Raw genomic sequence first — 26,415 nt, 5'->3', positions numbered from 1 at the left:
GGGGTGAAAAATAAGTTCGGGTACAGCCGACAGTCCAGGGAGGACAGAGATTAAGAAGGGTACAGACTTCCAGCTCTAAGAAGAATGAGTTTTGAGGACCTAATGTACAGCCTGGTGACTACAATTAACAGACTATATTATACATTCAAATGTTAAGAGAGTGGATTGTGTTTTTGCCACACACAAAATGTGAAGGGATGGCAGTATTAACTAACCTTATTGTGGTAAGCATTCTGCAACGTATACATCACACTGTACACCTTAAACCTGCGTGTGTTCTGGGTCCACAATATCTCAGTAAAGCTGGAAAAAATAATACAAGGCACATGTGAAAACTAACAAGAAAGATATGGGCTACGAATACACCAATGATAGCAAGCAATTCATATTTTAATATGAATTAGGCATTTATGCAGGAATGAAGATGCTAAGAAATAGTTTATTCTGTGAAACATTTGCAGGAAAAACAAATCATCTAATAAACAAATTGTCTAATTTTAAAAAGATTACGAAAATGTGTTGGATTTGGCTTGAATTTCAAAAGTCATTAGCAAACTAAGAACACTTTGGGTTTGGGGTTATCTGATGTTTAGGGTTGGGAGCAGGCAGTCAGAAAAAAAAAGGTATTATTAAATATTTAAGGAGAGGAGGTGGTATTAAAAAGTTTTGCAGAGATAAATAAAAAAAAAAACCTTCAGTTTTAAGATTTGAGATCTTAGAATATATGATCCTTGAATCAGAGCTGAGAGGAACCTTTAAGATCATCTAGTCCAATTACATCTGTTACTTAAATTTTCTTTGTGAAGTCCTGTCATTCTGTTTGGACTGAGGTCAATCATGTCTAGTATGGCTTTAGGGAGGATTCTTCCTTACCCACTTTCCTTCCCAAAGTTTACTTGTTGTCATGTTTGAAACAAGAGGACAGGCGTCAGCTGCAAGGCAATGTTATCTTACTAATAAGTGTATTTAGTGGATTTCAAAAGGAAATGATAAAAAGAGTATGGCTTGAATTTTGTTTTTTTTGGAGGAGAATCCTAGATCAAACTTAAATAAATGGGACAGTTTAAGAAATAGTGGTTCTTTCAAGAAGGAAGTTGGGAAGGTTAGTCCTTTGTTTTTAGGCTTTGTGAAGCCAATTTAGCTATGTGGTACTAGCATGGCAGTTACAAGCCAGAAATTTGAGGAGGAGCTATATCATTTAGGAATGGCTTTGGCTAAAAGTACTCAAATGACGTGAGCCATAATATGCCACTTCACAAAACGTGTGAAAGCAGGTGATGACTGGGTGCTGGGCACAGGCACAAAGGCTGTGCGCATGTCCTGCCCATTCTCGCCACCAGATGGCGAAACTGCTCTAAACATTATATCCTCAGCAGGGAGGAAGGTGGTGAGCAAAAGGGCTTTCTTTCTTTCTCTTGTCTCCCTAAGCAGGGAGAAATATTGAGGCTCCTGGCATACATCTTGGGCTCTAACTTGACCACATGCCCATCGCTACACTGACAAAAGGGAAATGAGAATGACGTGATTTGCTTGGGCCCTGAAGCTGGCCACATCATTGCCCAGTTGCAATGGAGCTTTTATTTTATGTAATTATTTTTTTAAGCAAGAAAGAAGTAGGCAATAGCTGTTGGGTAGGCTACTAATAGCCCTTGCCAGAGGAGCTCAAGAGAAATTATACACGCTAAATCCACCCGGCCCTGTGCCAAATGCAGGACAATGCCTCTTCAGAAACTAGTAAAATGTTTTTCTTCCCCCGATAATTATTAATTTTCTGCAGTGACTTAGAAAAATTCTTGGACTACATTTGTTGCCATTAAATACTTGCATACAGAAACTGACTGTAAAACTTTTAAAAAGTCATTCTGCTTATAACCCAAACTTCTGGCTCTAGCTCTTATCTCACCACTGCATGAGTTGTATGAATCACCTCCAATTTCCATATTTTACAGGAGCCTCACACGGAGAAGAATAAATCACTTTCAAATTAGACATTCCATCTAGAACTGACAGTAGCTGATTCCCAGCACTGTCTTTTACTTCTGATATGCTTTTAGATGAGAGTAATCTTATATTTTCAGTAATTCTCAGGATAAAATTTTCTTCTCAGAGCTCATTTTATGACTTTTTTTTTTTAGTTTTGAATAATAAAGCAATTATTCTTGCTTTTTGAAGTTGCATATTAAGCCTAGGAACATGAATTATTCTTTCTTTTTGAAACTGCATAAGTCCAGAAATGTGGACTTTTTAAACTATTAATGTCAAGTGATGGCTGTAAACATCTATTTTTCACCCTCTTTCTTTCAGTGTGCCTCTTTTTCTTGAGATCCTCATTCCTACTAGATTTCCACTGCACACCAATTATCTCAGGCTACAGCTGTTTGCTGACAGCTGTTCTCTTCTCTGCCCACCACACAGCCACCTTCTGCTGGTAATTCTACTCTTATTCCCATCTGTGGAAATCCCTGCCTCCCCAGTGTGGCTGCTTTGCCTGGGGCTTCAGCTCTGTCTCAGGCACAGAACTTGTGACCTAAATCAATCCAAATGTTGCATTCCTTTGGCCAGACTGATTCAGAATCAATGAGAAGTAATGATACCTTGCTGGGACTTCTTGAAGAGAGATTCATTCCCTGTCCCGCTAGAATTTTACCTTTAATGTAAGAGCCAAAGTGGCTGTAGCCATCTTGACCCCTTGAATGGGAACCAGTCTGAGAACAGAGCTGTAACAGAGAGAGGCACCCTGGTGATGCTTTTAAGCCTTCAATCCAAGACAGCAGCAGAGCAGCAAGCCCTATTCCTGGACTGTTCAGTTACATAATCAAGTAAGTTCCTGTTTTCTTTACGCCAGTGTTTGGATCAGGTCTTTTCTTCCTTCTATTAAAAGAGATCTAATTTATACAAAGGTTCAGAATCTCTTATGGCCAAGATATATTCTCAGATACTAAACATGTCATAAAAATTAACATGGAAAATACTTGAAAGGGAGTAAATACACTTGTAACTTATTATGCCCAATATTTTTACTCTTTTTTCCAAATAACAATAGCCCATCATCATACAATACAATATAGAAAAGAGTTTAAATTAGTTTCTCCTTTTTGCATACTTAATATGGTGCAATCATTTATGATGGTGATGTGCTCTGGAGACAGTTTCCTCAAAGCTGAGCACATTTGTTTACTTTTTGATTATAGGTTTCTTTCTTTCCTTCTTTCTTTTTTTCTTTCTTTCCTTCCTTCCTTCCTTCCTTCCTTCCTTCCTTCCTTCCTTTCTTCTCTCTCTCTCTCTTTCTCTTTCTTTCTTTTGTCTTTTCTAGGGCCGCACATGCAGCATATGGAGGTTCCCAGGCTGGGGGGTCTAATCGGAGCTATTGCTGCCAGGCTACGCCAGAGCCACAGCAACGCAGGATCTGAGCCGTGTCTGCAACCTACACCTCAGCTCATGGCAACCCCGGATCCTTAACCCACTGAGCGAGGCCAGGGATCAAACTTGCAGTGTCATGGTTCCTAGTTGTATTTGTTAACCACTGAGCCACGATGGGAACTCCGAATATAAATTATTTCTTATTATCATACAATAAAATAGCCTTGAAGATATTTAGAAATATTGATAAATTACTGGTACACATAAGCCTGTAATTATAAAAGTGGTGATGTTACATTGTGGTGCTTGCATTTCTCTGGCTGTTTCTTTTGCTCAAACAGCACCATCCTGGGAGATAGCACAGCAGGCTGACCTGGCCATGTGACCACAGTCGCTGTGCTTGGCTGAGAGCTGTTTGTGTCCGGAGATGGAGATCACCGTGCAGAAACTGTTCTCTTCAGAAAAGTTTCGTTGCTAAATCAGTGCTCTAGCCTTCTGCAGGGTGGCCTTTTTTGTTCTCCACCCCAGAGGTCCACATCCTTGTCAAAGGGTAAGAAACTTTCTGTAATTGGCCACCATGGTTGTAGGGCAGTGTCAAGCCAGTTTGACACTGCCTAGAGCAATCCCTAAAAACAGACCCAGTTCATTTTCAGGCACGAGTGAAACGTAAGGCAGATTTTTTATGGTGGCCAAGGACGCAATGGTTGCGCCTAAAGGTTACCTTCATTGCAGGCACCTCTGTTGTGTTATCATGCAGCGCTACAGTCAGTACTGCTCCAGGGAAACCTAGGGTTTATGTTAAGATGTAGTTCTCTCACATGGCTCAAAATTCAGTGAACACAAACAGTTGTGAAGACTTTCCACCCTTGCTCCCCACATGTCCTTTTCTCCTCCCCAGAGGCAACCCATTTTGATGTGTCATCTCAGGGTGATTTTATATGTATTTAAGCAAATGCATGTATATATCATCTTCCCCCTTTTACCGCAAGAATGCTCTATGTACTATTCCGCGTCTTTTTTTTTTTTTTTCTCTCACTTAAGTTATCTTTGATCTACTTCCTTTTTGGTACTTAAGGAGCTTCCTCAATCTTTTCTCTAGCCTCTAAGTATTCCACGATGTCATAATGCCATGATTTCACTAGTGTCCTGTTGGTGGACATTTAGGTTGTTTCCAATCTTCGGCTCTTAGAAACAATGCTGCAGTATACAACTTTGAGTAAACTTCAGTCTGCCTGTGGGTGAGTATATTTCTGGAATAAATTTCTAGAAGTGAAGTTTTGGAGTTGAGGGCATCTTTGTATGTATTTTCCCCTACTTTTAAAAGTTTTATTATACTTGAAAAAGTAATACATACACATGTTTAAAAGGCACAAACCCAGGCAGTATGAGAGTGCATATAGTGAAAAGTATTTCCGCTCAGCCTCTTGGCTTCTAGGCCTCTCCCCAGAGGTAGCCACTGTTTGTGAGGACACTTCTAGAGATGATACGCACATGCAAATGTGCATATGTGAATAAATACATGTCATTTGTCTTTGCTCGAAAGGAACATATGCCACACACCATTCTGCACCCTGCTTTTTCCACTTAATACAGTTTTAGAATTTATTGCCTAAAGGTTGAGATAGAACAATCTGATTCTCTTTAAAGCAGTATAGAATTTCTTGTGAGGAAACTGACATTAGCTTTTTTTTTTTTTTTTGTCTTTCGTCTTTTGTCTTTATAGGGCCGCACCCATGGCATATGGAGGTTCTCAGGCTATGGGTCTAATTGGAGCTGTTGCTGCTGGCCTACGCCAGAGCCACAACAACACCAGATCCAAGCTGCCTCCGTGATCTACACCACAGCTCACGGCAATGCCGGATCTTAACCCACTGAGCAAGGCCAGGGATCGAACCCACAACCTCATGGTTCCTAGTCGGATTTGTTTCCCCTGCACCAGGACGGGAACTCCAGACATTAGCTTTTTTCATTAAAAAATTAAGGTATAGTTTGGAGTTCCCTTTGTGGTGCAGCGGAAACGAATCCAACTAGGAGCCACGAAGTTGCAGGTTCAATCCTTGGCCTTGCTCAGTGGTTAAGGATCTGGTGTTGTCATGAGCTGTGGTGTAGGTGGCAGATGCGGGTTGGAGTCTGCGTTGCTATGGCTGTGGCATAGGCCAGCAGCTGTAGCTCCGATTTGAACCCTAGCTGGGGATCCTCCATACGCTGGGGATGCGACCCTAAAAGGCAAAAAATGAAAATAAAAGATAAAAAAATTAAGGAATAGTTTATCAACAGCAAATTTTGCCCTTTTTAGTGTAGAGTTCTGCAAGTTTTACCTAACACATACCTTCCTTTGTCATTTTGATAGATATTGCCAAATAGCCCTCTTGGGAAAGTTGTATAGGTATGTGTACCTGTTTCTACAACCTTGTCAATTCAGATGTGTTCTCAAACTTTTTGATCTTTATCAATCCATAGGTGAAAATAGTATTGTATTATCATTTAAAATTTTATTTTTCTTATTATGATAAAGCTGAGCATCTTATCATTTGTAAAAGACCTGTTTAGATGTCCTTTTCTGGGAATGTTCCAAAACTTTTCTTTTCTGGCCCATTTTTCTACTGTGAGTTGCTCTTCTTATTCATTTCAAGTAGAGAGTCTTGATATATTAAGAAATTAGTCCTCGTCTGGTTTGTAAATTACAAACTTGGGAAATCCGATGTTCACAGAAACTGCATCCCCTTGGAAGTTCTCGTCGTGGCTCAGCGGAAACGAATCTAACTAGCATCCATGAGGACACAGGTTCGATCCCTGGCCTCGCTCAGTGGGTTAAGGATCCAGTGCTGCTGTGAGCTATGGCGTAGGTCACAGATGCAGCTTGGATCCCGTGTTGCTGTAGTTGTAGTGTAGGCTGGCAGCTGCATCTCCGATTCAACCCATATCCTGGGACCTCCATATGCCATGGGTACAGCCCTAAAAATACAAAAAAAAAAAAAAAAAAATTAAAAAAATAAAAAAGAACTGCATCCCCTGCACAACAAACTCTTAAGCCTTTGTCAGTCATTGGGAGAATATTGCATATACAAAATTCCTCTCCAGGAGAACTAAATTTCCAAAATTAGGTTTTGGCTTAGGAGATTGTCATACTTAGCAAAAGAATCAAAGGTGTATTGTCCAGAAACAAAATAAAATAGACATGTCTGTGCAATTAACTATATAGTCTTTGAATAATCTACAAGGATTAAAAGTTCATGTTTTATTTTATAATATAGCTGACCTGGGGCTCTCAAATTAATACATGAGAATATTCATCATTTTTAAGCACATGGAAAGATATAAAGTCACTTCTGAGTGCTTCCTGCCTGTAATATCTTTCCAAGAATATTACATCATACTGAAATGAAGAAGCAGCTCACAGTTTCGGTGATCTAATCTCCAAACTGCACACATAATATTCGGTTGAGATCTCCACATCTCAGGATATAATGGAGAAGAAGTGAGTTGTCAGAATATTAAAAGTGATTTTATTTTCACATGACATGGAGAAGTAAAATGTGTCTTTTTGGCCTCCAGTACAGAAGAAACTGAAAATGGGGCACAGAAAACTACTTGATTTATTTGGCTAAATAAATTTATAGAATGTTTAAGAGAGAAACTCCGGGAAGAAGGAGGTGGAAATAGAGAAGAATGACTCAAATGCCCTTCTCACATGTGGAATGACACATGTGAGGTATAATTAAATCATCCATTATGAGCTTGAACCAGGTGAGCAGTTGTCCCTGCCTTTGATTTTCATTTGTGTATTGATATTAAACATTTTGTGTACTCTGCCACTATACATGACTTTTTTCAAGTATGGATAATTGATAGAAGTCATACACATTAGTAGCCTTTTAATTCTTTCTCTTGATGTCTACACATATCTTGATCAATGTCTGCATTTAATGTATATTAATAGAGCTCTCTAATTATTCGTGATAAGAGCTAATCATTCATAATTAGAGTAAAAGGTAATGAAGAAATTCACACACTAAATTCGAGTCTTTGAAAATACTCTTCTTAACTTATCCTTTTGTGTAACCAGCTCATTGAACAAGCAGGTCTTGGGCTTTGTGACCTTAGAAACAACTTATTTTTATCTCCTACTCTCCTTCTGAAGCTCTTTGTGGGAAGGAAGGCCTTGTGTTTCCATCTAGGTAGAGATTCCCACACTTCTATCACATTTCTGCTCACTCTCAGGTAATGAAAATCATTATGGTGGCTTTAAGTCCCAAACACAACCTCAACCTAGTAATTAAGCTTGTGCCTTCCTTCAGCTTCGGCCTGTTGAAGGTAAGAGTCTGTGATCCAGGAGAGGGGAAAATAGCTTCTCCTTGCTCCTTGTGCCTCCCGCTAGCTGGATGCTGATAGTGAGGAGCCAGGAGGGGGCCTTGGGTAGAAGGAGAGAAGTGACCAGTAAGAAAACTTGCGGTGGGTACTGGCTGGCTTCCCCTCTCTGGGCCAGCAGTGCTCACTCTCATGGGCAGTTTTCTAGGCCTTTCATACATTCTGCTCCTGGGCCTTCACTGACCTGTGCTTTGACCTAAGAAGTGCCCTTTGTTTTGGTTGGTTGCACCTGTTCTCCTCTTGACCCCAGCTCCTGCCAGTGTGCTTTTTACCTATGTCCTCTCATCCCAGCAAGGTGCCTGAGAGGGTAGGATCCATTTAAAATGACCTCTGGAAAACAGGAGAGGTCTTGCCTGTGCTCTCAGGGCCGGGGCACTGTTTCCCCTTTAGCTTTCTCTCTCAGTGGTGGACCCTCATAACCAACCCGGCATGGAGAGCAGCATGGGTCTCCAGGGCGTCCTGCTGAAGCGCCTCTACCTTTCAGGAGAAGGTTTCAAATCTCCCTCTAGAGGAACCCTCCCTCCTCGCAGAGTTCTCCCTTTCTCCTCTCTCCATAGTGTGGGTTCCTTGTCTAACCTGTTCTAGGCACCTGCTTTGAAATTCCCTCCTGGGCTCACACCTCACTTTGGAATCCCAAGTCTGCCGAAATTGGGTGCATCAGTCAAGCATCCCGGCTCAACATCATGTCATGTTTGTTTTCTCATTTTCCTCTGAAGGAAATTCCTTTGATTGTAGAGTTATCTCTAGTGAAACTTTCTCCCTGCCAGAGGGCATCACTCAATTTGGTGAGATGCCTTTATCATTTCATGTCCCCGGGAGACCCCTCAACTTCCTTTGTATCTTTTTATTTAGGTCACATGTTTTTTATTAGGTAACATATCCACATAGTATAAAATTCAAAAGGCACACAAAGGAAAAGCATGAAAAGCAGGTTTCTTCTCAGCCTATATCGCTTGGATTCCTGGTCCCTCTCTCCAGTGGTTACAACTATTTTCAGTTCTGGAGTGTGTTTCTGGGAGTATCAATGCAGATGCAGTGTCTATGGAAACTTTAATTTATAAGGTAGCATATAACACATTTTTCTGTGCTCTGCTCTTTCCACTTAGTGTCTCATAGATCATTCCATATCAGCACAAGTAAAGCTAAACTTTTTTTTTTTTTTTTCCTTTTTAGAGCTGTACCCACAGCATATGGAAATTACCAGGCTAGGGGTCAGATTGGAGCTGTAGCTGCTGGTCTACACCACAGCTCACAGCAATGCCATATCCTTAACCCATTGAGCCAGGCCAGGGATCAAACCCGCATTCTCATGGATACTAGTCGAATTCATTTCCTCTGCCACAACGGGAACTCCAAGCTACCTTTTTCTTTGTAATGCCTACATTAAATTTCAGGTGAGTTAACATGATTTACCTCACAAATTCCCTATTTATAAAGATTTAGGTTTATCTTTGTGGACTGATTTAAGTAATACATTTACATAATGGTTTGAGCATAGGCTCTGGAACCAGACTGTCTGTATGTTTCAGCTCAGCCGCTTAATTGCTGTGTGGTCTGGGGCATGCTGCTTAACCTCTCTGAGCCTCTGTTGCTGAGTCTTTAGAATGGGAGTAAGAATAATATTTATCTCTTAGAGTTGTGATGATGAAATTAATTAATACATGTAAAGAGCGCATAACCATGCTTCGTACACGCTAAGCACCTGGTTATGTTAGTGTTTCTGCTGTTCCTAAGCCTGGTCTCGATTCGCAGAGAGAGGGAGCTATTGCTTTTCCCCTGTGGTGTTGGGTAAAGGGACTCCCTAGCTCTGCTTCAGAGATGCTCTCTGGTATCTGCTGATCTCAAGAGGGCCTGGGTGCTTTTGGCCTCTTTGTTTTCACAGTTGAAGTCTAGGGTCCAAGACTTGTGACCCGGTTTTCTCAGCAGGGTGGGGTTTAATGGCACTCTCTGGGCTATTCACCTCTCTCCTGGCCTGTAACCCATCTGAGGTCTGGCTCTTTCTCCATTATAACCCCGCTCAGGCAGGTTGCTCTGAATTCTTTCAGTGCAGAACCACGACCTTCTTACTTTGGTGACACTCTCAGCTTTTGTCAAGCACTTTGGACAAGTTTCTGGGCAGAAACCTTCTTTGTCCTCTGTGTTATGTTCTTATCTAATGAATACACTTCCCCAATTTCTCCATCCTCTCTTGGTTGGCTAAAGGTCGTCCTGTAGTACTTTCTCCCAGAAAGAAACAACAGTTCGCCCTTGAACAGCACAGATTCGAACTGCATGACTCCACTTACACACAGATTTTTTTTTTTTTAATATATTGAAAAATTTTTTGGAGATTTGTGACACATTGAAAAAACACAAATGGGAGTTCCCGTTGTGGCTCAGCGGAGACAAGAATGCAGATTTGATTCTTGGTCTTGCTCAGTGGGGCCAGCATTGCTATGAGCTGTGATGTAGGTCTCAGACATGCCTCAGATCCCAAGTTGCTGTGACTGTGGTGCAGGCTGGCAGCTACAGCTTTGGTTTGACCTCTAGCCTGGGAACCTCCATATGCCACAAGTGCGGCCCTAAAAAGACAAAAAAAAAAAGAAAGGAAGGAAGAAAAAGAAAAATGCAAATGAACTCTGTAGCCTAGAAGTATCAAAAAAAAAAAAAAGAGGGAAAGTTATGTCACAAATGCAAAAAGTATTTGTAGATACTATTCCATTTCATCATTTACTACCACAAAATCTATTATTAAAGGATACAATTTATCACAGCTTATGCAAATAAACACTAAATATGGTGCCATTCACAATCGAGAGAGATGTAAAGCAAAAGTAAATATGCAGTATTAAATCATAACTGCATGAAATTAACTGTGGTACATAACTGTACACTGTAATAATTTCATAGCCACCTCCTATTGCTGTTGTGATGAGCTGACTTAAAATACTGGGTGACACTAATTTTTTCTGTGTGAGCATTTGGTGGCTCCAGTAAATTGCATATTGTAGTAAAATGTGATCTCCTGAGGGTCTCAGATACTTTTCTCCGTGTTTACTGCAATACCATAAACCTTGAATAACACATGGGATTTGTACCAAGTGCCACTACTTATGCTGGAAGTGTTCCCAAGAAGCAGAGAAAAGGCATGACATGACAAGAAAAACTTGAATTGCTTGATATGTACCAGAGGTTGAAGTCTGCAGCTGTGGTTTTGACCATTTCAAGATAAATGAATCCAGTATAAGAGCCATTGTAAAAACAAGAAAAGGAAACTTGTGAAGCCGTTTCACAGATATGCCAGCAGGGTGAAAACCTTGCACTTTTTTGCAAAATACCTTTTCATCTGGTATTGAAAGTGCAGTTTTTATGTGGGTACAGGATTGCTGTAAGAAAGGCATACCTATAGACTCTAAGATAATGCAAGAAGAAGCAAGGTCACAACTTCAAGCAAAAGGAAGGTGAGGAATCTAAAGTTAGAGAATTTAATGCCAGCACAGGATGACTTGATTATTTTAGAAAGAGGTTTGGGTTTAAAAATGTCAAGATAACAGGAGAAGTGGCTTCTGCTGACCAAGAGGTAGCAGACAAGTTCCCAGACATTATTAAGAAAACCGTTGGTGGAGTTCCTGTCAGGGGCAGTGGAAACGAATCCGACCAGGAACCCGAGGTTGTGGGTTATCCCTGGCCTCACTCAGTGGGTTAAGGTCCGGCATTGCCATGAGCTGTGATGTAGTTTGCAGACACGGCTTGGAGCCCATGTTGCTGTGGTTGTGTTGTAGGCCAGCAGCTGTAGCTCCAATTAGATCCCTAGCCTGGGAACCTCCATATGCTGCGGATGCAGCTCTAAAAAGCCAAAAAAAAAAAAAAAAAAAAAAAAGATGAGAGAGAGAAGGGTATCTGCCTGAACAGGTTTCTAATACAAACGAAGTGCCCTATTCTGGAAAAATATAAAGTGTTGATAAGTTAGATCTAGTTAAACTTAAGAATTTTTCATCAAAAGACATCATTGAAGTGAAAAGGCAAAATACAGACTGGAAGAAGAGTATTTGTATATATATGTAGATATATATATATATCTGACAAATGACTCCTACCCAGAATATACAAATAACTCCTTCATATTAATAAGAAAAAAGACAACCTAATAAAAAAATGGGCAAAGACTTGAATGGGTACTTCACATGAAAAATTTTTAAATATGAGGCACCAGTGAAATGTAAATTAAAATTGCAGTGAGATGCTTCTACCAGAATGGCAAAAACTAAAAGAACCAGCAATACAAGTAGAGGCTAGGATATGGAGGATGTCTGCCTGGGTTAAATTAGTACAGCCACTTTGGAAAACTTTTTAATGACTCCAAAGCTAAATATACATGTACTTCATGACCTAGAAATTCCACTCCTTTGTAAATTGTTAAGAGAAATGAATGTTCATATCCCCCCAAAGACATGTCCAAGAGTGTTCATAGCAGCTCCTTTCATAGTAGCTAAAAACTGGAAACAGCTTAAATATTAATAGGTAAACAGCCTTGCATTTATATAATGGGATACTGTATAATATTGCAAAAGAATGAACTACTACTGTTCACAAGCACATGGATGAACCTCGTAGACCCAATGTAAAGTGAAAGAATGTAGCATGTAAGAGCGCCTACTGTATGTTTTCATTTATAGGACTTTCAACACTAGACAAAACTAGCTAATAATGGTGGGTGATAGTGGTCAAGACAATTACCTTTGACTGGGAGGGGCAGTCAAGGTAATTGACTTCTTGGGTGTTGGTAGTATTCCGTATCACAGTCAGAATGGTGGTTACATGGGTGTGGATACCTTTTAAAAATTCAAGTCACTCATCTAAGACTATATAAATTCTACCTCAAAGAAGCACATGTTAACACTTACTCATTCAGTTGTCTTTTTCACCTTGACCCCTTATATCTCTGCATTGAGTGCTTATTATATACAGGTTAATTTTTTCTAGAGGTTATTTTTTCCTTAGTTCCTCAAGTTTATGGACCTTTATTTGATTATGATTTTTGACCAGATTTGTGGTAAGATTTTTCTGCTCTCATTCTTTATCTGCCAATGATTTTCCCTTTTGCTTTCCTCCTTTTTTCTTGAATTTTGGAGAAAGCTGTACATTTCCCCCCTCTTGATCATTTCCCACCTTAAGGAAGGGAGCTTTTTCCTGCAGGGCGGACCCACTATCCATATCCAAGGGTCACCATCCATATTGTATTCCCTCCAGGGGCCGCCGTTCACATAGACCACCACGTGAAGAGTGTCTTCTGCGACCCTCTCCTAAGACAACCTATTCGCTGAAGTACTTGCAGAGAAGGGACCAGAACAGAATGCCAGACCTTTCCCGGAGCGCCCATGATACAGGACGGGGTTTGCCTGTGTGTTTGTGTGAGCTGATCAGGCTCAGAGGAAAAGGTTAGCAACTGCAAGGCAGCTTATTACCGACAGCTCTTCCTCTATCTGACATCACCATGATGGGTCTGCAACCTTCTTTCCTCGCCGGGTTTTCAAAAAGATCCAGGGAAACTTCAATAGCTGACCTGCACCAATTCTTTTTTTTTTTTTTTTTTTTTGGTGGCACCTGTGACATGTGAAATTTCTCCAGGCAAGGGATAGGACCCATGCCACGGCAGCAGTTTGAACCACTGCACTGACAATGCTGGATCCTTAACTTGCTGTGCCGCAAGGGAACACCACCAGTTCTTGTTCAAAGTATTGTTGGTTTTGCATCTCAGGGATCCACTTGTGTTTGAGCTAAGTTCTGCCAGCTCTATAGTATGCAATCTCCCTGTCTGAATCTTCTTACTCAGCTTGGATTATCACCAAAAAAAACAGCCTTCCTTCATATATATTAAGGTTCAGGGTAAAAGTGGTTTAGCTGTTTCTTTGAAGATGAAGTTTCTTATTTTCCTTATTGTTTTCAGTTGATTCAGAATATTTTGCTCTCAGAGAGTTCCCCTTGTGGCTCAGTGGAAATGAATCTGGCTAGTATCCATGAGAATGCGGGTGTGATCCCTGGCCTTGCTGGTGGGTTAAGTATCTGGCATTGCTGTGAACTGTGGTTTGAGTCCCAGATGCAGCTTGGATCCTGTGTTGCTGTGGCTGCGGTGTAGGCCAGTGGCCGTAGCTCCAATTCGACCTCTAGCCTGGGAACTTCCATGTGCCGCACATTCGGCCCTAAGATGCAAAAAAAAAAAAAAAAAAAAAAGAAAAAGAAAAGAAAGAAAGAAAATGCCCTCACAAACAATGCTGCAACATACATAACATTTTTTATGTATGCAAGTATATTTGTAGACTAAATCCCTAGGACTAGAATATAGATTAAAAGGGCATGTCCATTTATCATTTGAACTTGACCTAGAGGTTGTATCAATTTTAATCCCCTAGGTAAGCATGCCAGACCTTGTCAACACAATGGACAACAGCATACGTTCTGGTCTGTGCCATTCTAGGAGGTGCCAAATGGAGGCTCAGGATATTTTAAAATAACATTTCCTCTTTTTGTATATTTAAGAATCATTTTATCTTAGTGTTTCCTTTGTAGTTCCCTTTCTACAAACTATCTATCCATGTTATTGGCCCATTTTCATACTGGACATTGGTCATATTGATTTGCAGGAACTCTTTATATTAAGGACATAAGCTCTTAATGTGAAGTGATACGAGCTGCAAATATTTCCCCCAGTTTGTCATTTGCCTTTTGATTTTGCTTACAGTAATTATTGATTTATTGCTTTTTTATTCATGAAGTTGCAGTTATGGATCTCTTCTTTGATGACTTCTGGGGCTTTTATATCCTGAGACATGCTCTTCACTGTAATGCAAGGTGAGTCCTTTTGTGGTCACCACCCATGGTGAAACAGGGCTTAGAATAATGCCTCAGCATCATGTAGTATGGCTTAAAGATCAGATTTTATTGGAGAAACCAGGGGTCAGCAAGAAGACAAGCGGTAAGTAGTCCTCTGTCTTGTCATCATCCCATGGAAAGACATACCAGGGCTGGGTAATCAGCCGGACACAGAGTAGGTTGGGGTTTCAGTGGAATGACAGAGAGGTCCCTCATCCTCCCCCACTGTTCTTCCTTCTTTCTGGGCAAGCATAAGAATAGTCTTGTGTTTGAGCCGATAATCAAGCAGACAACTGGACACTAAGAAGTCTAGATTTGGTATTTAGGATTATGACTATTCACAGTAATTATCTAGGAAAGCCGGCTGCCTCAAACTTGGAGACTTTGGGTCCAGCAGGAAAGTGTATAGTAAAAATTGAGGATAAATATGCTAATTTTTCCTATGCTTTTCCAATGGAGGAGTCAAAAGATTTTATAGCCAGGGGAGTCAAAAGATTCTATTTAAGGCTGATAAGTCAGATAAAGCAGTATGACACACCAAACAGCACAAAGGAAAACCCTAAGTCCAATTCTATAATCAACTAAAATTGTGCTCGTTTCTTGGTTTCGACAGCAAAATCCATAATAAGTGGTTTAGGCAGAAAAGGATTTATTAGGTAGCTCATATAAGCATTGGAAAGGCTGGAATAACAGGCTTTAGGCTAAGGTTCTAGTAACAACCCTCAGAAACATACTGCAGAACTGGCATGGTGAGATGGCTCCTGCCTCTGCCAGCATCAGCCATGCCCACAAAGGTTCTTCCTCCAAACCAGGAGCTGCTGCCTCCAGTGGCAAAAATGTCTTCCCCAGCACAGAATGCTCCTCCTACAAGTAGTTGCATGGATGGTCCCCTCCCCTGGCCAGCCCCCAGTTGACTTCCACTCCTGGGTCTCAATTTGGTAGATTAAATTCAGCCCTGGGCCCCAAGAGCCTTACCAAAAATCAGAGCCTTGGGTGTAGAGATTTAATACAAATCTGTTCATGCCCTCAGCTTCATCTTCTATTACCCACTGCTGCCCGCCTGCCCCCCAGGATAAATTCCGGCTTCCCCAGGAACTAGGAAAACCATTTTCTGAGGGGGAAGAATGGGCTCCACCTAAATGTGTACAAACTAGACATATATCAAGCACAGATTCCATCTCGGAATCAAAAAGATGTTAAAAGAGTATCTGGGGCTGGACTTTCCTCAACTTGTAACTGCCTTTATGGAACTGATACAATTTGAAAGCTAGTGTCCACAGTAAGCATTTGAAATCATCTTTAGTAGGTTCAAAATTTTTTGACCTCTGGGACAGCCTTTTGATACCAGCCAGGTCACTGGTGATGTCATTCTCTTTCACACAGACTCGCTGGTGCGTTCTTCCTTTCCAAGTCTGCACACCGTGTTCATGCACTCTATGGGGAGATTATTTTTAGTCATTGAATTCCTTGACATGTTGGTGATGAATTTCTGCTAGAAAAAAGGTTTTTTTTTTGCATTAAAAATATCAAATCACAGCATGAATTTCATCTGGGAACCACATGTCTCAGAAAGTAATTATTTCAAACCCAAGGGCATAACCGACCACAGCTAAAATGGATCCAGTTTATGGTTCTGCCATACTCACTCATAAAGCATTGTACTCCCAACAAAATCACTGTGCTACACACTGGGCACTGGCCACTCACCTTGTAACTTTTCTTCTTCACTGACTTGGAGATATATAGATATATATATATATATGTAATTTCCTGGGCCAGGGATTGAACCTACGCCACATCATTGACCCAAGCTACTGCAGTGACAGTGCCAGATCCTTAACCTGCTGTGCCACAAGGGAACTCCTGACTCAGATATTTGAGACCTGAATTTGAAGGAGTTTGTATTCTCTGAAAATGGAGAACAGAGACCGGGTAAAACAATCAGTTCCAAGGGATTCTGAGTGCCTGAAATGCATGTGCGAGAAAACAGAACCACTGGAAGTTTTTGAAAATCTGCTACCTGTATGAATGTTACTGTGGTTGCGAGAGGAAATTAGATTGTACGTTCCTTCTAGGAAAGGAAGAGTGTATCCCTAGCACATACCTGCTTGGTAGGAATACAACCTTGACCTCATGAAGGAAAACAGCGGTGTCTCCCGTAGCTGCCATTCAATAAGCAATCATTGCATGAGGGGCAGTGAAGGATATTTATACCCCTTAAGTAGTAATTCAGCCAAACTTTGCCTTTCCGCTAGTGCACAACCGTGTAGGTAATGGTAAGCTTCCTCAGAAAGACATTTTCCCAGTGGAAGAAGACTTAAAACTGAATTGGAAGATTTGGATTTTGATCTTAAGACACTATCTGTTTGACCTTGAATACCTCACCATATGTCTCTGAGACTCAGTGTGTTCTGTATAAATCACTTATGAAATATAATGGGCGTGTGGACTAGTGTGTTCATTCAGGAGAACAGTCCAGCTTTACCAAGAGAATTTGGGTGAGAATAACCCTTCTGGCCCTGCGATCCTCCAGAGAGCTCACCTCAACCTAAAAGGGTAGATTTATAATGGTCATTGTGTATAGTGGGCAGCAATCTCATATCCATCTCTAGGAGTGTGAGTAAGTAAAATATGAAGAGTTCTTATCACAAAATACTCTGTAGCAACTGGCAGTGATGAATTAGAGATTTACAGAGCAACATGGATAGGCCTTTAAACATAGTCTTGAATAAATAAATAAGACAGAACAGTATCAGGGAACAGTTCCATGTTGGCTAATTAAAATTACATTCATGGAAAACAACCCATATATTTTTCAAAAATGCATACCCATCTGAGGACACGTTCCAAACATATTAGAAAGGATACCGGGAATTCCTGTCATGGCTCAGCGGAAATAGATCTGACTAGTACCCATCAGGACGCAGGTTCGATCCCTGGCCTTGCTCAGTGGGTTAAGGATCCGGCATTGCCATGAGCTGTGGTGTAGGTTGCAGACACAACTTGTTTCTGGTGTGGCTGTGGCTGTGGCATAGGCCAGCAACTACAGCTCCTATTCAACCCCTAGCCTGGGAACCTCCATATGCCACAAGTGCAGCCCTAAAAAGACAAAAAAGAAAAACAACGAGTACCTATGGAGTAAGGATTGGGAAAAAATAACAATACAAAATAAGAGAGGGGCCTTATCCAAAATCAGTAATGAGCATATGGCTTAATCATCTGCAGCCTAATGAAAAACAGCAAAAACTGCCATTCTTTACTCTGTAATTGATATTGTTCTACTCACTCTGCTTGCTATCACGAGATCTCTTTTTCAAATTGTTCTTTAGGAGCCCATGGCTTTTCCTAAACTCTGTTCAGTGATACCAGTTTGCAAATATCCTTTAGTTCTTTAGATTTTCCTAGTCAAATTAAGTATTGGATGTGAATATAAAGTAATGAAACTTGATCCAAATGAATGTTATTTCTTCCAAGTAGTCATAGATTCCACTAGTTCTGCCAATGCATGAAACATTTTTGGAACGTGCATGCGTGTGTGTGTGTGTGTGTGTGTGTGTGTGTGTGTGTGCACATGCGTATGCATTTAAGGATCCGCCAAACTTTATATTATTCAAAAGCCTAGCCTTAGTTACCTGGTCACGGCCCACCGTTCCAACCTCATCTCCTTCCAGTCTCCCACCTTGCCCACAGTGTTACAGACACACGTGCCTTCTTTTAGTCTCTGTAGCACATGAAGCTCATCCTTGCTTGGGGCTTTTGCAATAGCTGTTCCCCTTGTCTGAGATGCTCGTCCTTCATATATTCCTTTTCACAGTGGGCACCCCCTTGTCAGTCAGGTCTTACTTAAACAAAACATCCTCAGGTAAGCTCTCTCTGATCACCCAACCAAAGAGCTATCTAATAATGTGCTCTGCCATCGCCTTCTTTAATTTTTTCCATTGGCCCAACTTGAATAAAAGTTGCATATCTTCAATACCTAGAAAGGTGCCTGGCACATAGTAGGTGCTCAGAGCATACTTATTGAATACACTGAAGCGTATGGTTGACCCAGATCTCTATGCCTGAGGTCAAGAAGAAAAGCAACATGAATACAAGGGGTTAGTGTAGGTTTTTCCTCCCTTATTAATTTATTATAATGTATTGTTTATTCTCTTAATATCACTTCATACTTTGTATCATGTATATTTATAAATGTATCTCTTTTTCCTACTTAGTTGTGGGTTTCACAAAAGAGAATGAACTATATTCCTAAAGTTGATATCCCTTAGAGGACTTAGCATCAAATTTTGATATCCTGAGAACTAGATATATATTGTTGTCAGAGCTGAATATGAGTGGTATGAACATTGTGTGTGTGTGTGTGTGTGTGTGTGTGTGTGGTAGAGAGTGAGAGAGAACACAATTATATGGGCCTGTTTGGGTACCTTTTGTGCCAGTGATTTTTAGACTGATTTGGAGTATCTGCTTACATTTAGAAAGTACAAACTTGGGTAGAGATCAAATTTCTGGACAGTCTAAATTCTATAGGACATAAAGCAAAATGGACAAATGGGCAAATGGAAATAAGATAATATACTTAAGATGGTACGTACCCAATTTACACAATGCTTTGCTCTTTTCTACATAAAAGCAATGACATTGAGCGTTTAAAGGGGGGTAAGACCACAAAACCCAGGGTTACCCCAATATTTAACTGGAGGTGGAGCAGGTGGATGTGAGCAACTTGCAGATAGAGCCTGTGTCCTGCAAATTTTTCTCTGCAGTGACTACCACAGTGCATAATGCATAGGGAATGCTTAAAAATTTGTTAAATGATGGATTAAATGAAAAATGGATAAATGAACAGTAATGAGATTGATTTTTTATATGACTCATAAATTGGCCCGGAAGCCATTGGCTCAGGAGAAACTCAGTTGAAGTGTTCCAAAAATGTGGCATCGTTGACCTAAGTGTGAAATCTCTCTAGAGCACATATTTAGCTATAGAAGTGGCATTACTATCCATCAAGTCACCATCTTCCAGTCTCTCAGGCTAGAAACTTTAGAAGCTTATATGAGTCATCCGCCTTCCTTCTCTTCCACTGTGAAGCAGCCATTAATTCCTGCCAGATTTACCACTGTGTTTTTGCCTGATTTCTAGACATCAGCCTCTCTTAATTGGGATCTGGCCACAAGTACCTCTCCCTTTTGCAATCAATCCTTCCTCAAAGTTATCCACCTATAATTTGTGAAATAAACAAGTTGGACTTGGGAGGATTTGAGCAGAAAGCAACTTTGTTCTATCTTATATCTGGCCCTTCAAATCTGCTCTCTCCAATCTTTCGTCCCTACTCATGGGTCTTGAAAAGTTCGGTCCAAACTAATAAAAAGACCTCAACTTTTTTTTTTTTTTGTCTTTTGTCTTTTGTCTTTTCAGGGCTGCACCCATGGCACATGGAAGTTCCCAGGCTAGGGGTTGAATTAGAGCTACAGCTGCCGGCCTACGCCACAACCACCGCAATGCAGGATGCAAGCTGCATCTGTGACTTCCACCACAGTTCACCGTCACGCAGGATCCTTAATCTACTGAGCAAGGCCAGGGATCGAACCCTCGTGCTCATGGATCCTAGTTGGGTTCCTTAACCACTGAGCCAGGATGGGAACTCCCAGCTTCTTATCCCAATTAAAGTTTTCCCTTCCACTAATGTGGGCTTCAACCAGATATGCAAACATATAGTGAGGAGGGGAGTTCAGAGTCAGTTTTTCTTTCTCTTTTCACATCCTCTTGCACTAGCTGGGCCCAGAAGAAAAGAGAGATTAGAGAAGAAGAGGCAAGGTCTTCATTAGCCCTTGTGGTAGTAAGCACAGAGTCCTCTGTGAGTGGCAGAGCTAATGGGTATTCTTCAGTGGAGCGCTTTTGAGGATTTGTTTAGAAACCCTTCTTCCCTGGAATATCCTACTATAGCATTGCTTAGACAATACCCACTTCAGGTCAGCTCCCTTATCACCTGGATTCCAGCAGTGTCCTCCACCCCCAGCCCCCGCAGTGTTTCAATGTTGGAATCATCCAGAAGGGCCTTGCAGAGTCTATAAGATAAATCCAGCTCTCTTCCTTATATCCCTCATATCCTCATGGCACAAACTTCCCTATTGTTTCTGTAGTGAAGCTTGTTCCCTCTGAGACCCACTGGCTTTGCTGCCCAGGGTGTTACTAGGCAGTCTTTCACTGAAGACTTTTTTCCAGTGAAATCACTGCGTCCCTTCTCTTAGCCTTCCCTTGCAAAGCTTGGAGGTGTGTGAAGGTCTTCACACGGCAGAACCAGCTCTAGGCCTCTCTTTGCAAATCCTGCCTAGACAGTCTTGTATCTCACTTAGGATGTGTGTGAGGGGGAGAGACACAAACCTATTGTTCTCAGCTTTGGAGCCTCAGCCAAAACCCTGAGAAAGGAAGAAGCCTATTTTAACATGCTGTTACATTCCTTTAAAAACATCAGATACTGTTTTGTTTCATTTTAATTAACAGTTCTGAGCTTACAATGCTTGATTTTAAAGTCCCAGAAAAGACATTTTAGCAAGCTAAGAAGTGGATCGCTGAAACCCCATCATTTTGCAAATGAGAAACTAAAGGACAGGAAAGGTGATTGATTTTTGCGAGATGACACAGCTAGTCATGATTGACCAGGGCTTGAACCTAGATGTTTGGCCTCCAAATCCTATGCTTTTTCCACTGCATTCTCCTGCTTGACATGCTTCTCCTTAAAGAGGACTGGAGACATTTGTTCCTGAAATAAAGCTATCTATATGTAACGGTCAAATGAAAATAATATGTACTTTTAATGATTTTCAAAGTCTATGAACTAACTGGGTGCCATGATTGTGGATTATTTTATTTTATTTTATTTATTTTTAATGGCTACACTCGCAGTGTATGGAAGTTCCTGGAATAGGGATTGAATCCAGGCTTCGGCTGTGACCTACACCACAGTTGCAGAAATGCTGGATCCTTTAACCCACTGTGCTAGGCTTGGGATGGAACCTGCACCTCTGCAGTGATCCAAGCCACTCCAGTTGGATTCTTAACCCACTGCTCCCGCGGCATATGGAGGTTCCCAGGCTAGGGGTCGAATCGGAGCTGTGTAGCCCCCAGCCTATGCCAGAGCCACAGCAACGCAGGATCCGAGCCGCATCTGCAACCTACACCACAGCTCACGGCAACGCCACATCCTTAACCCACTGAGCAAGGGCAGGGACCGAACCCGCAACCTCATGGTTCCTAGTCGGATTCGTTAACCACTGCGCCACGACGGGAACTCCAACCTATATTTTCTAAATTTTCTTGGATGATCATATCTTTCTTTTACTGTAAGGAAACAAAGTTATTTTTAAGTATAGGTCTCTGTTATAGGAAATAATTCCATACAAATGAAAACAAAATTGCATTTATACATTTTTAGTAAGTCCATTTGAGTAGAATAATAAGACCTGAGTTACAGTTTTATTACAGTCTTGTGGCTACTTAACTACATGATCTTGAATTTACTGCTTGACCTCTTTGGGAATCATTTCCTCAAATATGATGTGTAGAGCCTGGACTATATAAAATCTGTTTTCCAACCTGAAAATAAAAATTATTTCTTAAAAGCCTTATGAGGAGCAATTATGAGCATTTGTATGAAAAGTCTCAAAATATAAAGCTCCATGTAGGAATTCCCCTCATGGAGCAGTGGAAATGAATCCGACTAGGAACCATGAGGTTGCGGGTTTGATCTCTGGCCTTGCTCAGGGGGTTAAGGATCTGGCATTGCCGTGAACTATGGTGTAGGTCGCAGATGTGGCTCGGATCTGGCATGGCTGTGGCTGTGGCGTAGGTGGGCAACTGTAGCTCCGATTTGACCCCTAGCCTGGGAACCTCCATATGCCAGGAGTGTGGCCCTAAAAAGCAATAAATGAATTAACTAATTAAGCTCCATGTAAATCTGTGGCAAGAAAGGACCATGATTTCTCATCCTTCTCTAATGTGGGCCTTCCAAAGTGAGGTCAGCCTTGTCAGTTTATCCGAGTAAGGCACCCTGCCTCTGTATTTACTCTCAAGAGCTCCACTTGTCCTCACGTCCCACCTCCTCCTGAAGTCTCCCTGACCACTTCAGCCCGCTGTGCCACCCCTTCCAGTTCCTACAGAGTCTGAGCCGCACCGCCCCATTTAGCTCATCGTTTGAAGCTTTTCTGTGTTGCACATTGTCATTCCTGTGTTAGCTTCTTTTCCAGCATGTTGCCTGCAGATGGCAGCCACCCTTGCTGTGCCTGTTTGCCCGGCTGAGCACACAGGGCTTCCTCCAGGCACATTTGTTAGTGAGAGCTGTCCCTTCAGAGGAAAAAGGCCTGAAAAGGTCCAATGGGAGACTCAAGAGATGCAGTTGTCCTTGCAACGGGGTACCATCTTCAGCCAGTCTTGGTCTAGAAGAAGATGAAATTGATCTTTTTTTCCCTCAGCTCCCTTGGGTCTTTCCCCTCTCCGGCTCTGAGCTGACTCTGAGTTGCTCTCCACCGCTGTCACTTCCTGGAATTGGACCCACGGTTTGGACCTCTCCTGGAAAAGGGATCACACGTCTCTCCTTACACTGCTGGCTCCAGGCGACATTCCCGGGGCCAGGCTGAGGGAGTAGAGTCAGCCAGAGCACTAAAGTAGCTGGGGTCTGCTCTGGGCCTCTTGGCTGAGAAGGCCAAAACATGGTCAGCTCTGCGGATTTTACTCCCTGGACCTGGGGAAGAAGGATCCAGCTCTCTTCTGTCTCTCCAGTGTTCCTCTTCCACCCTGGCCTCCTCCTCGCCGCCCCACTTCTCTCTAACCATGTCCTCACCGCCCCTGCCCGATCTTTCTGACCTTGCCCGTTACTTTTCTGGCCTCTGTTATCTCCTCTTCTTTCCCACCAGGCCCAGCTCTTGCCCTCTCTATCTGCCAGCCTTCCTTTCTGTTTCTGGTTATTTCCATTGTCTTCTCTGCCCACAGAGCAAACGGGGGAGGAGAGGTAGTCACCACTCTTGTGTGTCCCACTGGGAACTGGTGATTTCCATACATGTTTCTCCTCGTAAGAGCTAGATGTGTCATTTTAAGATGGGGAAACAGACCAATTGCACCAGCTGCGCCTCAGAACCTGGTTGAGGGTCCCCACAGGCGTTGTCTCATGCCCTGTCCCACAGCACCGGCCGGAGGTGGTGGAGGCAGGAGCACTGGGGTGAGATGTCTGAGGATGGTTGAAGTCCTCCCAAGTGGGCCACGTGCTCTGCCGCACACTTCTGAGCTCTCTGATGAGAGCTTCCGAGCACACGGCCTCAAGTCACACATCCAAAGTGAAATGTGGGTGTCTTAATCACTGAAGAGAATCCTTAATACTGCTCCTTCAGCACATAGCTGCCTCTTCTGCGCCTGGAACCACAGGGAGCCTATTGCTTCCCATCCTGAACTGCTTCCAGAAGCGTTAGGTGATGCTCAGTACAATTTTCAGTTGTTATCATATGAGGCCCTTAGAGACGCTTCTCAATTCTAGCAATTAGCCGCACAGGGGTCAACCAAGTGTTCTCAGCTCTAATTAACAGCTGTGTTGAATCTGGGACACATACTATTCCTTTGGGGATACACTCTTCAAACAGAAACAAAACCGGAATATCAAGCTCTTTCCTCTTTATCAGAGGCTATGAAGTCTGAAAATTATTGCTGAGGGTATTCTTAATAAAAATTCAGGGAAGCTAAGTGGCCTCTGGGCTGAATGGATGAATTTAAAGGTAAAAATGTCATCTCAGCTCTACCATGAAATTATCCAGTGGGGCTCAGGAGGCTCCAGGGAGTGCTAGGGGGATTAGGTGCCTTCCAGATGCACGCCTAGAGCCCAGCTACACCCAGCAGGCTACATGATATCATCGCCACATGAATCAAAGGCTTGCTCTCTGGCTTCAGAAGGAAAAGGAAAAGGAACAGGATACTTTGTGCTGGGAGTCCTGCCCCAAGCGGGAACTGTGCTGATGCTGCTCGAGTTGTTCTCTGGGTATGCTGGCTTCTTGCCCTGCCTGACAGCTGCAGGAGTTCTGTAAGAAATCTGAGGGAGAATTTCCTTTGCAGCTATGACCGAGAACCCAGGATCAAGAGCTTTGCACACAGAAAAGACATTACCCTTCGAAGATCCCAAGCCATCTATTAGGGTCAATAAGCAGCCAGCAAAAGCAGGGCAGCTGGCTGTCCCGCCCCGGATGGAGGAAATGTATTCCCCTGGGAACCAGCCAGTTGAATTTTTCTTTGCTAACTGAAGGCAAATGCACAGAGGCCTTTAAAAATAAGTATATTTCAACAGAGGAATGTTTCAAATGAGCAGAAATGTGCAGAACAATACCAATGGCCCCGAAGTAGCAAATGCTAACTTTGTGCCGTATTTATTCACATCTTTTTCTGAACAATTTACATACACATTTGAATCTTCCCCTGCTTTCTCTGGCTCCACTCACCACTGGCATCCCAAGGTTGGTATGTATCTTCCTGTGTATCCACCTCCAAGGGTGAATATTCTTTCTACGAATGGGATATAGCCGTAAGCAATAGTAGCCTTCTCTCTGTTTTTGAAATGTATGTAAATGGTTTATCACTCTGTACCGCTGCTTTTGCAACATTTAAAAATTTCAACATGTTTCAAAATCATCTACGTTAGTACATGTAAATCTACTTCGTTTTAATTTCAGAGAGAGATGTTATTATATGACTATATAGAAATCTGTTTATTCCCTTATTGATAGACTTTAATAAAAAAAAATTTCAGGGGGCCATACCCACGGCATGTGAAAGTTCCCAGGCCAGGGACTGAACCCATGCCACAGTGGTGACAGCACTGACTCCTTAACCACTAGGCCACCAGGGAGCACACCCAAGAAAAATGTTTTTAAATCACAAACATGGCTGCAGCAAATAACCTTGCACGTGTCTCTTGGGGAACATAGGGAGATTTTTTTTTTTTTCTTTAGGGCAGTAGTTTCAAAGTTTTGCTCTCAAAGTTCTTTTACATTGTTAAAATTATCAAGGACTCCAAAAAGCTTTTGTTTGTTTAGATTATGTCTATTGATGTGTATGATATGTGAAATTAAAACTGAGAAATCAGGAGTTCCCGTCGTGGCGCAGTGGTTAACGAATCCGACTAGGAACCATGAGGTTGCGGGTTCGGTCCCTGCCCTTGCTCAGTGGGTTAACGATCCGGCGTTGCCGTGAGTTCTGGTGTAGGTTGCAGACGCGGCTCGGATCCCGCGTTGCTGTGGCTCTGGCGTAGGCCGGTGGCTATGGCTCCGATTCGACCCCTAGCCTGGGAACCTCCATATGCCACAGGGGCGGCCCAAGAAATAGCAAAAAAGACAAAAAAAAAACAAAACAAAACAAAACAAAAAAAACCCCTGAGAAATCAAAAAGTATTTATTCACTAAATTACCTAAAACAACAATAAATTCATTACATTTAACATAAATAACATGTTTTAATTTTAAAAAAAGTATGTTTTATCAAGCGAAAAAAATTAGTGAGAAGGTCATTGTTTTGCATTTTTGCAAATCGTTCTAATGCCCGGCTTAATGAAAGTAATATCTGCTTCTGCAGTCAGTCTGTTACAATACATTGTCTTGGTCAAAGTATATGAAGAAAAATAGGCTTCACATAGCTATGTGGTTGGAAAAAGGAGGAGTATTTTAATAACTTTTAAGAAAACTTTGGATATTCTTGGTCAAAGATACTAAATCAAAAGTCAGTAAATAATAGTTTCTTAAAGGTTGCAGTGTGGAATCTGAAATCATGTCACTGAAATTCTCATATTCTGTTGCACTTAAAACCCATTGA

General features: G+C 41.8%; 1 protein-coding gene across 1 annotated transcript in view; it reads left to right on the top strand.

The window, feature by feature from the left end:
• The window catches only part of LOC106504180 (uncharacterized), a 68,651-nt gene that overhangs the window by 40,077 nt on the left and 2,159 nt on the right, over window positions 1–26,415 (top strand). Inside the window, exons 4-5 of the mRNA XM_085020131.1 lie at window positions 12,958–13,145; window positions 14,481–14,556. The gene's annotated coding sequence lies outside the window, so the exon portion shown is untranslated. The remainder of the gene's footprint in view (window positions 1–12,957; window positions 13,146–14,480; window positions 14,557–26,415) is intronic.

The sequence above is a fragment of the Sus scrofa genome, chromosome 3 (assembly GCF_054392235.1).
Source record: "Sus scrofa isolate SSC_HxYL_T2T_F1_AM1 chromosome 3, Sscrofa_HxYL_maternal_Yorkshire_Landrace_v2.0, whole genome shotgun sequence".
Lineage (NCBI taxonomy): Eukaryota > Metazoa > Chordata > Mammalia > Artiodactyla > Suidae > Sus > Sus scrofa.
The sequence above is the reverse complement of the archived record's forward strand: the minus strand, read 5'-3'. Positions and strand labels throughout refer to the sequence as shown.